This window comes from Oncorhynchus masou, chromosome 15 (assembly GCF_036934945.1).
Source record: "Oncorhynchus masou masou isolate Uvic2021 chromosome 15, UVic_Omas_1.1, whole genome shotgun sequence".
Lineage (NCBI taxonomy): Eukaryota > Metazoa > Chordata > Actinopteri > Salmoniformes > Salmonidae > Oncorhynchus > Oncorhynchus masou.
The window spans coordinates 35,273,442-35,286,082 of NC_088226.1; the positions used below are offsets into that span (position 1 = coordinate 35,273,442).

Consider the following 12,641-nt stretch of genomic DNA (forward strand, 5'->3'; position numbering starts at 1 on the left):
GACCCAGCGTGTCTGATCAGAAGACCGGAGCCATAGTGTAGTAGGGGTGTGGCTTTCAGATAGTTATTTTTACCCACCCATGAGATTAAATGTCATTCCTGTTCTTCTGTTGTATAGTTATCACATGTTAAAGTGGAACATTTACATTTTTGTAGCTTCCTTGAGGCTTACAGAAGTGCATGAGTACCCTAAAATCCTATTTAAATCCCATTGTTGGGATACAATAAGGTGGTATACCATATTATAATATGTGATAAATAATGTTAATATTATAGAACAATGTGTCAAATGAAAAAAGAAAATAAAGAAAATGTCAATCTGCAGTTTGTAAATTTAACATGATGAACAGGAATGGCATTTACTCTCACCGGTGGCCAATAAGATCGAGCTGAAAGGCCTGCCCCTAATAAGCCACGCCTCCTGAAAATAACCCAAGTATTACATTAAGACCCAGCTGCTAGGTCAACCCAGCATGAGAGTGAAAAAAAAATATAACTGTTGGTTAAATTAACCCATTCTTGGGCAATCCTAACACCCAATTTGTTGGGTTATTCATGCGACCCAGCTGGCTGGGTAAAATAACCAAGCGTGTGTTCTGTCCAATATTTACCCACCGCTGGGTTACCAAATAACCCAAATTGGGTGTGTTTTTAACCCAGCATTTTTAAGTGTAGTGTCAACTCAACTCAGAAGCCAACAGATCAGGGGTCCTTGAGCACTATTTGATGAGAAGGTAGTGAGGAAATGAGGGAGGAAAGCCAGTCTGCTCACTTCTCCTGTCTCCCATAGTATTTGCAGACCTGGTGTGTGTGTGCCTTTGTGTGCACAGTGCCTTCAGAATGTATTCACACCCCTTGACTTTATCCACATTTTGTTGTGTTACATCCTGAATTTAAAATGGATTACATTTAGATTTTGTGTCACAGATCTACACACAATTCCCCATAATGTCAGTGGAATTATGTTTTTAGACATTTTTACTAATTAATAAAAAATTAAAAGCTGAAATGACTTAAAGAGGATAAGTATTTACCCCCTTTGTTATGACAAGCCTAAATATGTTCAGGAGTAAAACATTTTTTTAACAAGTCATACTAAGTTACATGGACGAACTCTGTGTGTAATAATATTGTTTAACATGATTTTGTAGACTTGAATGACTTCCCCATCTCTGTACCCCGCACATACAATTAATTGTAAGGTGCCTCAGTCGAACAGTGAATTCCAAGCACAGATTCAACGACGAAAACCAGGGAGGTCTTCCAATGCCTTGCAAGGGAACCTATTGGTAGATGGGTACACATATTGAATATCCCTTTGAGCATGGTGAAGTTATTAATTACACTTTGGATGGTGTATCAATGCACCAAACCACTACAAAGATACAGGCATTCTTCATAAGTCAGTTGACGGAGATAAAGGAAACTGCTCAGAGATTTCACCATGAGGCAAATGGTGATTTTTAAACCAGTTACCGAGTGAAATGGCTGTGAAAGGAGAAACTGAGGATGGATCAACAACATTGTAGTTACTCCACAATACTAATCTAAATGATAGAGTGAAAAGAAGGAAGCTTGTACAGAATAAAAATATTCCAAAACATGCATCTTGTTTGCAATAAGGCACGAAAGTAAAACTGAAAAAGAATGTGGTAAAGAAATTAACTTTTTGTCCTGAATACAACACATAATGGTTGGGGCAAATCCAACACATCACTGAGTACCACTCTTCATATTTTCAAGCATGGTGGTGGCTGCATCATGTAATGGGTATGCTTGTCATCGGCAAGGACAAGGGAGTTTTTTAGGATAAGCACAGGCAAAGTCATAGATTAAAACTTGGCCCAGTCTGCTTTCCAACAGACACTGGGACAATAACCTAAAATGCAAGGCCAATTATACACTGAAGTTACTTACCAAGATGACATTAAATGTTACTGAGTGGCCTAGTTACAGTTTTGACGTAAATCTTCTTGAAAATCCATGGCAAGATGCGAAAATGGCTGTCTAGCAATGATCAACAACCAACTTGACAGCACATGAAGAATCTTTTAAAGAACGATGGGCAAATATTGCTCTTCGAGACTTAACCAGAAAGACCAAGCTAATCACTGCCAAAGGTGATTCTAACATCAATATTAGTGTTTTATTTTACATTTTAATTTAAACAAATGTTAGCATTTGTCTTCCACTTTGACATTACAGAGTATTTAGTGTGGATCGTTGTGTGAGCCCGACTAGCTTCATTTTGAACGGCATCCTTGTCCAGGGCGGATGGTGCCAGACATATAACTATGCCGACACTCCTCAGGTCAACGGGAGGGAGGAGGCGAGTGGTGTGGAGGTAGGGAGGAACCCGGTTGAGAGAGAGGAGATGGATGTTAATGGGTGTGGAGGAAATAGCGGGTTTTCCGTGTCCATTAACCAGGTCTCTCTTGGAAAATAGATTTTGTCTCAGTGAGACTAACCTGGATAAATAAGGTTAAATAGAAAAATATGACAGCGGAAGGTGGAGCGTCAGGGGTGAGGCATGGGTGGAGGTTTGACTGAAGGGGGGAGGATGAGGCATCAAACTACCGGCTCACCTCCTGCTATCAGTTAAGCTGTTTAATTATTTAGAGCCTCTCTGGAACAGGTGAGACTCAGGCGGCCGGTGTGTGTATGTCACCCTCTCTCTGCCCACCCCTCTCCTGGATGGTACGGATGCGTGTGTTAATAGCAGACAACAGTTCTAAAATCTGCTCCTCGTAGAACAGGACGTACCCTTCATTGCCACCTTTGCACACACAAAAAAAACACACAAATACAGAAGGCTGCATACAGAAGTGTTTGGCCCCCTTGATAAAGACTGCATAAAAAAATATAATACAAATACTGAGCTATATTGTATGCTCAAAAACAATATAATTTTATAGTAATACAATTGCCCGGAGAAAAATATTTTCGAAATAAAAATATCTCCAAAAGATCTTGGTGTCAAAATTATTGGCACCCCAATTGTCAATACTTTGTGCACCCTTCCTTTGCGAGGATAATGGCAACAATGAGATTGGAGAGCACATTGGGAGGGATCTTAGGCCATTCTTCCATACAGACTCTTTCCTTATTCTTGATATTCTTTGGTCTGCACTTATGGACTTCAAACCACAGAGACTGAGATGACCATTGCAACATTTTTGTGGTCAGTTAACCATTTCTTTGTGGATTCTGATGTGTGCTTGGGGTCATTGCCTTGCTGGAAGATCCACTTGTGGCCAAGTTAAAGCCTCCTGACAGAGGCAGATTTGTATTTATTTTTTGGCTAAAATGTCCTTATACTTGGTAGAATTCATGATGCCGTTGACTTTAAGGGCCCCAGGAACAGTGGAAGCACAACAGCCCCATAACATCAAAGAATCACCACCATATTTTACAGTAGGTATGAGGTTATTTTCTGCATATGCGTTCTTCTTTCGAGGCCAAACCCATCACTGATGTACATGGCCAAAGAGCTCTATTTTGTTCTTATCTGACCATAGCACCCGGTTGGTTTTTGGTTGCTCTCAATAAAGGCTTTTTCATGGCAACCCTTCCAAATAGCCTATTGGCATGGATGTGGTGTCAAATTGTAGATTTGGCAACTTGGTTACCCTAAGATACAACTAAGTTCTGTGGCTTTTGGACATTTCTTGTCTCCCGAACCATCTTCCCCACTTTGCGTGGGGACAAGATACTCTTGGGTCCTGTACCAGGCACATTTACCACTGTTCCAGTGGTTTTAAACTTCTTAATGGTTGCCCTAATAGTGGTAAATTATATATTTGTTTTTTCTTTAGATTTTTTTAAACCCGTTGCCTGATTTATGAAAGTGAACAACCATTTGTCTCTCTTAATTTGTGAGTTCTTTGCCTTTCCCAATGGTGATGGATGACAAACAGATTTTAAATGGGTGTTACCTCGTTTTTATACCCTAGTGAAACAGGAAGCCATAGAAGGCCGCAATACGGTTCCTTAAAATGAGATTAACTTAAAGTTGAATGTTAATGCAGATTTTATTGTATTTTATTTACAATAATCTTTAGGTGTGGCAATCATTTTGACATGAATCTTCTGATATTTAAAAAAAACAACTTGTTATTAAACAATCTCTTTTCTTAGCAATTGTATTAGTATAAAATAATATCATTTTCACATTTTTGGGATCATACAATAACTTGCTATTTGTATTATTTATTTTATACAGTCTTTGTGCTCAGCTTTTATCAAGGGTTGAATAGATTATTATTAGTATTGATATAATGGTATCCCCCCCTCCCTGAGTAGCCCCAAGGGGACTGTAATAGCTGACAAGACAGCTGAGTGGTGCAGCCTGCCCGACTGCCTGACTCTGAGCCTGGGTGGAGGAGCTATCTGCCTGGCTGACTGGTGTAGAGCTAGCTGCCTGCGGAGGGGTGGTCATTAGAGCAGCATGATGCCTGGTTACACACTGTGGAGCACAGTCTCTATTCACAGTTACAGTCCCTCGTTTATCACACACTCACAGATTATTACACTGTTATTATCAGAGCTGTTCCAGGATAATTGACTTGAGAAGCATTGAGAGGAAAGGACTCTTGGCAACTTAAAGTGGAACATGTTGCGTTCACAGCAGCCTATGACATTTCATACTGTATACAGCAATTCCACTGAAATGTGAACATTTTGTGTTGCGTTCACAACAGCATATCTATGTAGTACTATTTCTCACCTCCATGTCCTAATCTCCCTCTCTGTTCAACACTCTGCTCTCCCCTGAAGAAAGTCAAACCTAAACACTGTTGACAGTGAATATACAGTCTCGTATTACCTGACTGATTACCCCTGCAATAAACAGAGCAGGGACAGAGCCTGTGGAGAGAGAGAGAGTAAGTGGAGGGAGAGAGAGACCGAGAGAGGGGAGTGGAGAGAGAGGAGAGTGAAGTGGAGAGAGTTAGACCGAGAGGAGAGGGAATGAAGTGGAGGGAGAGAATGAGAGAGGGAAGTGGAGGGAGAGGAGAGTGAAATGGAGGGAGAGAGAGACCGTGTGGAGGGGGAGAGACAGAGGAGAGTGAAGTGGAGGGAGGGAGAGATCGAGAGTGGAGGGGGAGGAGAGAGTGAAGTGGAGAGAGAGACAGAGTTTGCTGCCTGTGCTGCCTACTGCCTGCTTCTGGCCTACTGCTAGCCAATATAGTGGAGCCGGTGGCGGAGAGAGCGGAGCAAGAAGGAACAGCCTCCCTACCTGCTGTCTGCTTCCTGCTGCTGCCTGTTTACCAGAGCCCATCTCTCTGTCTGTCATGCGATCTCTTTGCCTGTTTGTCTCAGGCACTGACTCAGAAGCTGTTATTGCAACTCACTCCCTGGTGGGAGCATATCATTGTAGTCCAATTCTGTGTTCATTCTCCTTTTCAAGCTTATATTTTTCTGGAAGCTTGGACTGACACTTAAAACCACCATAGTTCTTGTGCATTCTGACTGAAACACCTGGGGCACACCACGTGACATGTTACCATCTATTTCCCCACAGGTGTTCTTAGACTTTGTGCTTCTGCACCTGCGCTGCTTGCTCTTTGGGGTGTTAGGCTGGGGGGTTGGTATAGCATGTTGTGAGAACTGCCGATGTTAGAAAAAAAAGGGCTTCATAATAAAGCGTTTGAATCAAATCACATGTATTTATAAAGCCCTTCTTACATCAGCTGATGTCTCAAAGTGCTGTACAGAAACCCGGCCTAAAACCCCTAAACAGCAAGCAATGCAGGTGTAGAAGCACGGTGGCTAGGAAAAACTCCCTAGAAAGGCCGGAACCTAGGAAGAAACCTAGAGAGGAACCAGGCTATGAGAGATGGCCAGTCCTCTTCTGGCTGTGCCGGGTGGCGATTATAACAGAACATGGCCAAGATGTTCAAATGTTCATAAATGACCAGCAGGGTCAAATAATAATAGGCATTATTACTGATTGATTGATTGACTTTGTAAACCTGTCAACCTTCAGAAACCTGTATTTCCAATCATTCACAGAGCAGTTTGAGCTGTTAAGGAATGGAATTGCGTATGGTACTAAAGCTGCATATTTCGAAAAAGTCATTTTCTTATGGAGCACAAATCATGTCATTCTGTTATCTAATATCTTATGGAAATTAGAAGTGGCTGTTATGAGTTGTAGCGGCAATGCACTTAAAAATATTAGTAAGGTACTAACATATCATTATAGCTTTGCCCTTGGAAGCCCATTGTAACCTCTGGCTGGGTTAGCTTTTATCTGTGAGGAGGCTTTGCTGGTGGCAGCTCTCTGTATATCCCAGTCAGTGTGGCGGTTTTGCTGGTGCCATGATATGTGACGAGCCTCTGCCGTGCTGCTGTGTGGTGTGTTGCTGAGGCGGCAGCGTGCCGCTGTGCCCCCACCTGAGTCCTGAGCTCCAGGGACACACAGAGACAGGGGGGGGGGGAGGGGAGGATCAGGTGAGGTGACCCCTGAGAGGATAAAGGAGAGGACAGCGTGAGACATAGATGGAGAGAGGAAGAGTGTTAGAAAGGGAGAGAGGGAGATCTGATTGTGTGTCCATGTGCATGTTCTTGTTCTCTCTGGGCTCCATGGGTACTGTAACACTGCATGAAAATGTCATCAGATAGACGAGTAGCAGAGGAGAAGAGGGGGATGAGGAGGAGACTTCAGCTTTTTTTTTGTGTGTGTGTGTGTGTGTGATCTGTGCTATGCTGTAGTGAGCCACCTGTCAGACACTCCCATAGAGGAAGTCACCGGGGACAGTACAGGGAACAGGAGATCAGAGTGGAATATGGGGACACACTCAGTCGTGGCACAGTCATGTTTACCACATACAGTGGAAGTAATACCTATATTATAATATTGTATGAAAGTCCCGCCTACTTCCTGGATAGTGTCCCACACTGTTTTTTTGAATGGCATTCAAGATTATATTATCAAATTCATGAAAAGCCAGTAATTTAAAATATACGTAAAATTATATCATTTCTGTGGTTTCATTTACTTCTACCCAATGCCTTACTTCTACCCAATGCCTTCGAAAACCTTCATGAAATGCATCACGTAGAAGGAAATTTTATCCACAAATACGAATAGAATTGAACATATACAGTGCCTTCGGACAGTATTCAGACCCCTTCACTTTTTCCTCATTTTGTTACGTTACAGCCTCATTGTCACACCCTGATCTTTCACCGGTCTTTGTGCTTGTCGCCACCCCCTTCCAGGTGTCACCCAGCTTCCTCATTATCCCCTGTGTATTTTTACCTGTGTTCTGTTTGTTTGTTGCCAGTTCGTTTTGTTTCGTCAAGCCTACCAACATTTTGTCCCGTGCGCCTTTCTGTCTCTAGTTCCTGTTTTCGAGCTTTCCCGTTTTTTGACATTCTGTCTGCCCTGACCCTGAGCCTGCCTACCGTTCTGTACCTTATCACAACACCCTGGATTACTGACCTCTGCCTGCCCTGACCCTGAGCCTGCCTACCGTTCTGTACCTTATCACAACACCCTGGATTACTGACCTCTGCTTGCCCTGACCCTGCCTACCGTTCTGTACCTTATCACAACACCCTGGATTACTGACCTCTGCCTGCCCTGACCCTGAGCCTGCCTGCCGTTCTGTACCTTGTCACAACACCCTGGATTACTGATCTCTGCCTGCCCTGACCCTGAGCCTGCCGTTCTGTACCTTGTCACAACATCCTGGATTACTGACCTCTGCCTGCCATGACCCTGAGCCTGCCTACCGTTCTGTACCTTGTCACAACACCCTGGATTACTGACCTCTGCATGCCCTGACCCTGAGCCTGCCTACCGTTCTGTACCTTGTCACAACACCCTGGATTACTGACCTCTGCCTGCCCTGACCCTGAGCCTGCCTACCGTTCTGTACCTTGTCACAACACCCTGGATTACTGACCTCTGCCTGCCCTGACCCTGAGCCTGCCTACCGTTCTGTACCTTGTCACAACACCCTGGATTACTGACCTCTGCCTGCCCTGACCCTGAGCCTGCCGTTCTGTACCTTGCCACAACACCCTGGATTACTGACCTCTGCCTGCCCTGACCCTGAGCCTGCCTACCGTTCTGTACCTTGTCACAACACCCTGGATTACTGACCTCTGCCTTCCCTGACCCTGAGCCTGCCTGCCGTTCTGTACCTTTCGGACTCTGCTCTGGACTACTGACCTCTGCCTGCCCTTGACCTGTCATTTGTCTACTCCCCCCTAATAAACTTGAGTTATTTCAAAACAGTCTGCATCTGAGCCTTGACACTTATTCTAAAATGGATTAAATATCATTTTTTTCTCAGCAACCTACACACAATACCCCATAAGGACAAAGTGAAAACAGGTTTTAAGACATTTTTGCTTATTTATTAAAAATAAAAACATTCCTTCATTATTGAAGGTCCCCAAGAACACACTGGCCTCCATCATTTTTAATTTGAAGATGTTTGGAACCACCAAGACTCTTTCTATAGCTGGCCAAACTGAGCAATAGGGGGAGAAAGGCCTTGGTCATGGTCAGGGAGGTGACCAAGAACCTGATGGTCACTCTGACAGAGCTCTAGAGTTCCTCTGTGGAGATGGGAGAACCTTCCAGAAGGACAACCATCTCTGCAGCACTTCACCGATCAGGCCTTTATGTTAGAGTGGCCAGAAGGAAGCCTCTCCTCAGGAAAAGGCAAATGACAGCCCACCAAAAGGCACATAAAGACTCTCAGACCATGAGAAACAAGATTCTCTGGTCTGATCAAACCAAGATTGAACTCTTTGGCCTGAATGCCAAGTGTCACGTCCGGAGGAAAACAGGCACCATCCCTACGGTGAAGCATGGTGGTGGCAGCATCATGCTGCGGGGATAATTTTCAGCGGCAGGTACTGGGAGACTAGTCAGGACCGAGGGAAAGATTAACGGAGCAGGGCCTCCTGAGTGGCGCAGTGGTCTAAGACACTGCATCACAGTGCTAGCTGTGCCACTAGAGATTCTGGGTTCGTGACCGGGAGACCCATGGGGCGGCGCACAATTGTCCAACCGTCGTCCGGGTTTGCGGAGGGCTTGGCCGGCAGGGATGTCCTTGTCCCATCGCGCACTAGCATCTCCTGTGGCGAAGTGCACGCTGACACGGTCGCCAGGTGTACGGTGTTTCCTCCGACATATTGGTGCGGCTGGCTTCCGGGTTAAGCGGGCATTGTGTCAAGAAGCAGTGCGGCTTGGTTGGGTTGTGTTTCAGAGGACGAACGGCTCTCGACCGTCACCTCTCTCTCTCGACTCCTTACGGGAGTTGCAGCGATGAGACAAGACTAACTACCAATTGGATACCACAAAATTGGGGTGTAAACGGGGTAAGAAAATATATATAAATAAAAGATGAAATACAGTACACAGTACAGAGATTCTTGATGAAAACCTGCTCCAGAGCGCTCAGGAATGTGGGAAATGTCAAGTGATCTGAATACTTTCTGAAGGCCCTGTATAATCTTGAAAACCATTCAAAAACAGTGTGGGACATGATCAATAAAGTAGCGGGACTTTCATACCCTATCTAGGTAATCATCAGTGGTGTAAAGTACTTAAGTGAAAATACTTTAAAGTAGTAAGTACTTTACTATTTATATGTTTTACTTTTACTTCACTATATTCCTAAAGACAATAATGTACTATTTACTTTTCCCAGACACCCAAAAGTACTCGTTACATTTTGAATGCTTAGTAGGACAGGAAAATGGTCCAAATCACACAATCATCAAGATAACATCCCTGGTCATCCCTAATGCCTCTGATCTGGTGGACTCACTAAACACAATACTTATTTTGTAAATTATGTCTGGGTGTTGGAGTGTACCCCTGGCTATCAGTACATTTTAAAAATATGAAAATGATGCCTTCTGGCTTGCTTGCTATAAGGAAGTTGAAATTATTTATACTTTTACATTTGATACTTAAGTTCCACTCTTCATACCCCTGATACCTCCTTTGTCCCACCTCCCACACATGCGGTGACCTCACCCATTACAACCAGCATGTCCAGAGATACAACCTCTCTTATCATCACGCAGTGCCTGGGCTTACCTCCGCTGTACCCGCACCCCACCATACCCCTGTCTGCGCATTATGCCCTGAATATATTCTACCATGCCCAGAAATCTGCTCCTTGTTTTCTTTGTCCCCAACGCTCAAGGAGACCAGTTTTGATAGCCTTTTGCAGCACCCTCATACTACTCCTCCTCTGTTCCGCGGGTGATGTGGAGGAAAACCCAGGCCCTGCATGTCCCCAGGCATCCTCATTTGTTGACTTCTGTGATCGAAAAAGCCTTGGTTTCATGCATGTCAACATCAAAAGCCTCCTCCATAAGTTTTACTCACTGCTTTAGCACACTCTGCTAACCCTGGTGTCCTTGTCGTGTCTGAATCCTGGCTCAGGAAGGCCACCAAAAATTCTGAGATTTCCATACCCAACTATAACATTTTCGGTCAAGATAGAACTGCCAAAGGGGGAGGAGTTAGCCTGCAAAGTAATGTCATACTTTCCAGGTCCATACCCAAACAGTTCGAACTAGTCATTTTAATAATTACTCTCTCCAGAAATAAGTCTCTCACTGTTGCCGCCTGCTATCCCCCCCCCCCCCCTCAGCTCCCAGCTGTGCCCTGGACACCATTTGTGAATTGATCGCCCCCCATCTAGCTTCAGAGTTTGTTCTGTTAGGTGACCTAAGCTGGGATATGCTTAACACCCCGGCAGTCCTACAATCTAAGCTAGATGCCCTCAATCTCACACAAATCATTAAGGAACCCACAGGTACAACCCTAAATCTGTAAACAATGGCACCCTCATAGACGTCATCCTGACCAACTGGCCCTCCAAATACACCTCCGCTGTCTTCAACCAGGATCTCAATGATCACTGCCTCATTGCCTGTATCCGCTACGGATCTGCAGTCAAATGACCACCCCTCATCACTGTCAAACACTCCCTAAAACACTTCTGTGAGCAGGCCTTTCTAATCGACCTGGCCCGGGTATCCTGGAAGGACATTGACCTCATCCCGTCAGTTGAGGATGCCTGGTCATTCTTTAAAAGTAACTTCCTCACCATTTTAGATAAGCATGCTCCGTTCAAAACATGCAGAACTAAGAACAGATATAGCCCCTGGTTCACTCCAGACCTGACTGCCCTCGACCAGCACAAAAACATCCTGTGGCGGACTGCAATAGCATTGAATAGTCCCCGCGATATGCAATTGTTCAGGGAAGTCAGGAACCAATACACGCAGTCAGTCAGGAAAGCTAAGGCCAGCTTCTTCAGGCAGAAATTTGCATCCTGTAGTTCCAACTCCAAAATGTTCTGGGACACTGTAAAGTCCATGGAGAACAAGAGCACCTCCTCCCAGCTGCCCACTGCACTGAGGCTAGGTAACACGGTCACCACCGATAAATCCATGATTATTGAAAACTTCAACAAGCATTTCTCAACGGCTGGCCATGCCTTCCTCCTGGCTACTCCAACCTCGGCCAACAGCTCCGCCCCCCGCCGCAGCTACTCGCCCAAGCCTCTCCAGGTTCTCTTTTACCCAAATCCAGATAGCAGAGCTGCAAAAGAGCTGCAAAAGCTGCAAAACCTGGACCCGTACAAATCAGCTGGGCTTGACAATATGGACCCTATTTCTGAAACTATCCGCCGCCATTGTCGCAACCCCTATTACCAGCCTGTTCAACCTCTCTTTCATATCGTCTGAGATCCCCAAGGATTGGAAAGCTGCCGCAGTCATCCCCCTCTTCAAAGAGGGAGACACCCGGGACCCAAACTGTTACAGACCTATATCCATCCTGCCCTGCCTATCTAAGGTCTTCGAAAGCCAAGTCAACAAACAGGTCACTGACCATCTCGAATCCCACCGTACCTTCTCCGCTGTGCAATCTGGTTTCCGAGCCGGTCACGGGTGCACCTCAGCCACGCTCAAGGTACTAAACGATATCATAACCGCCATCGATAAAAGACAGAACTGTGTAGCCGTCTTCATCGACCTTGCCAAGACTTTCGACTCTGTCAATCACCATATTCTTATCGGCAGACTCAGTAGCCTCGGTTTTTCTGATCACTGCCATGCCTGGTTCACCAACTACTTTGCAGACAGAGTTCAGTGTGTCAAATCGGAGGGCATGCTGTCCGGTCCTCTGGCAGTCTCTATGGGGGTGCCACAGGATTCAATTCTCGGCCAACTCTTTTCTCTGTATATATCAATGATGTGCTCTTGCTGCGGGCGATTCCCTGATCCACCTCTACGCAGACGACACCATTCTGTATACTTCCGGCCCGTCCTTGGACACTGTGCCATCTAACCTCCAAACGAGCTTCAATGCCATACAACACTCCTTCCGTGGCCTCCAACTGCTCTTAAACGCTAGTAAAACCAAATGCATGCTTTTCAACCGTTCGCTGCCTGCACCCGCACGCCCGACTAGCATCACCACCCTGGATGGTTCCGGCCTTGATTATGTGGACATCTATAAGTACCTAGGTGTCTGGCTAGACTGTAAACTCTCCTTCCAGACTCATATCAAACATCTCCAATCTAAAATCAAATCTAGAGTCGGCTTTGTATTCCGCAACAAAGCCTCCTTCACTCACGCCGCCAAACTTACCC

At 45.1% G+C, this 12,641-nt stretch overlaps 1 protein-coding gene across 3 annotated transcripts in view; it reads left to right on the forward strand.

The window, feature by feature from the left end:
• Positions 1–12,641, forward strand: part of LOC135556180 (ribonucleoprotein PTB-binding 2-like) — a 68,549-nt gene that overhangs the window by 1,694 nt on the left and 54,214 nt on the right. The window lies entirely within an intron of this gene.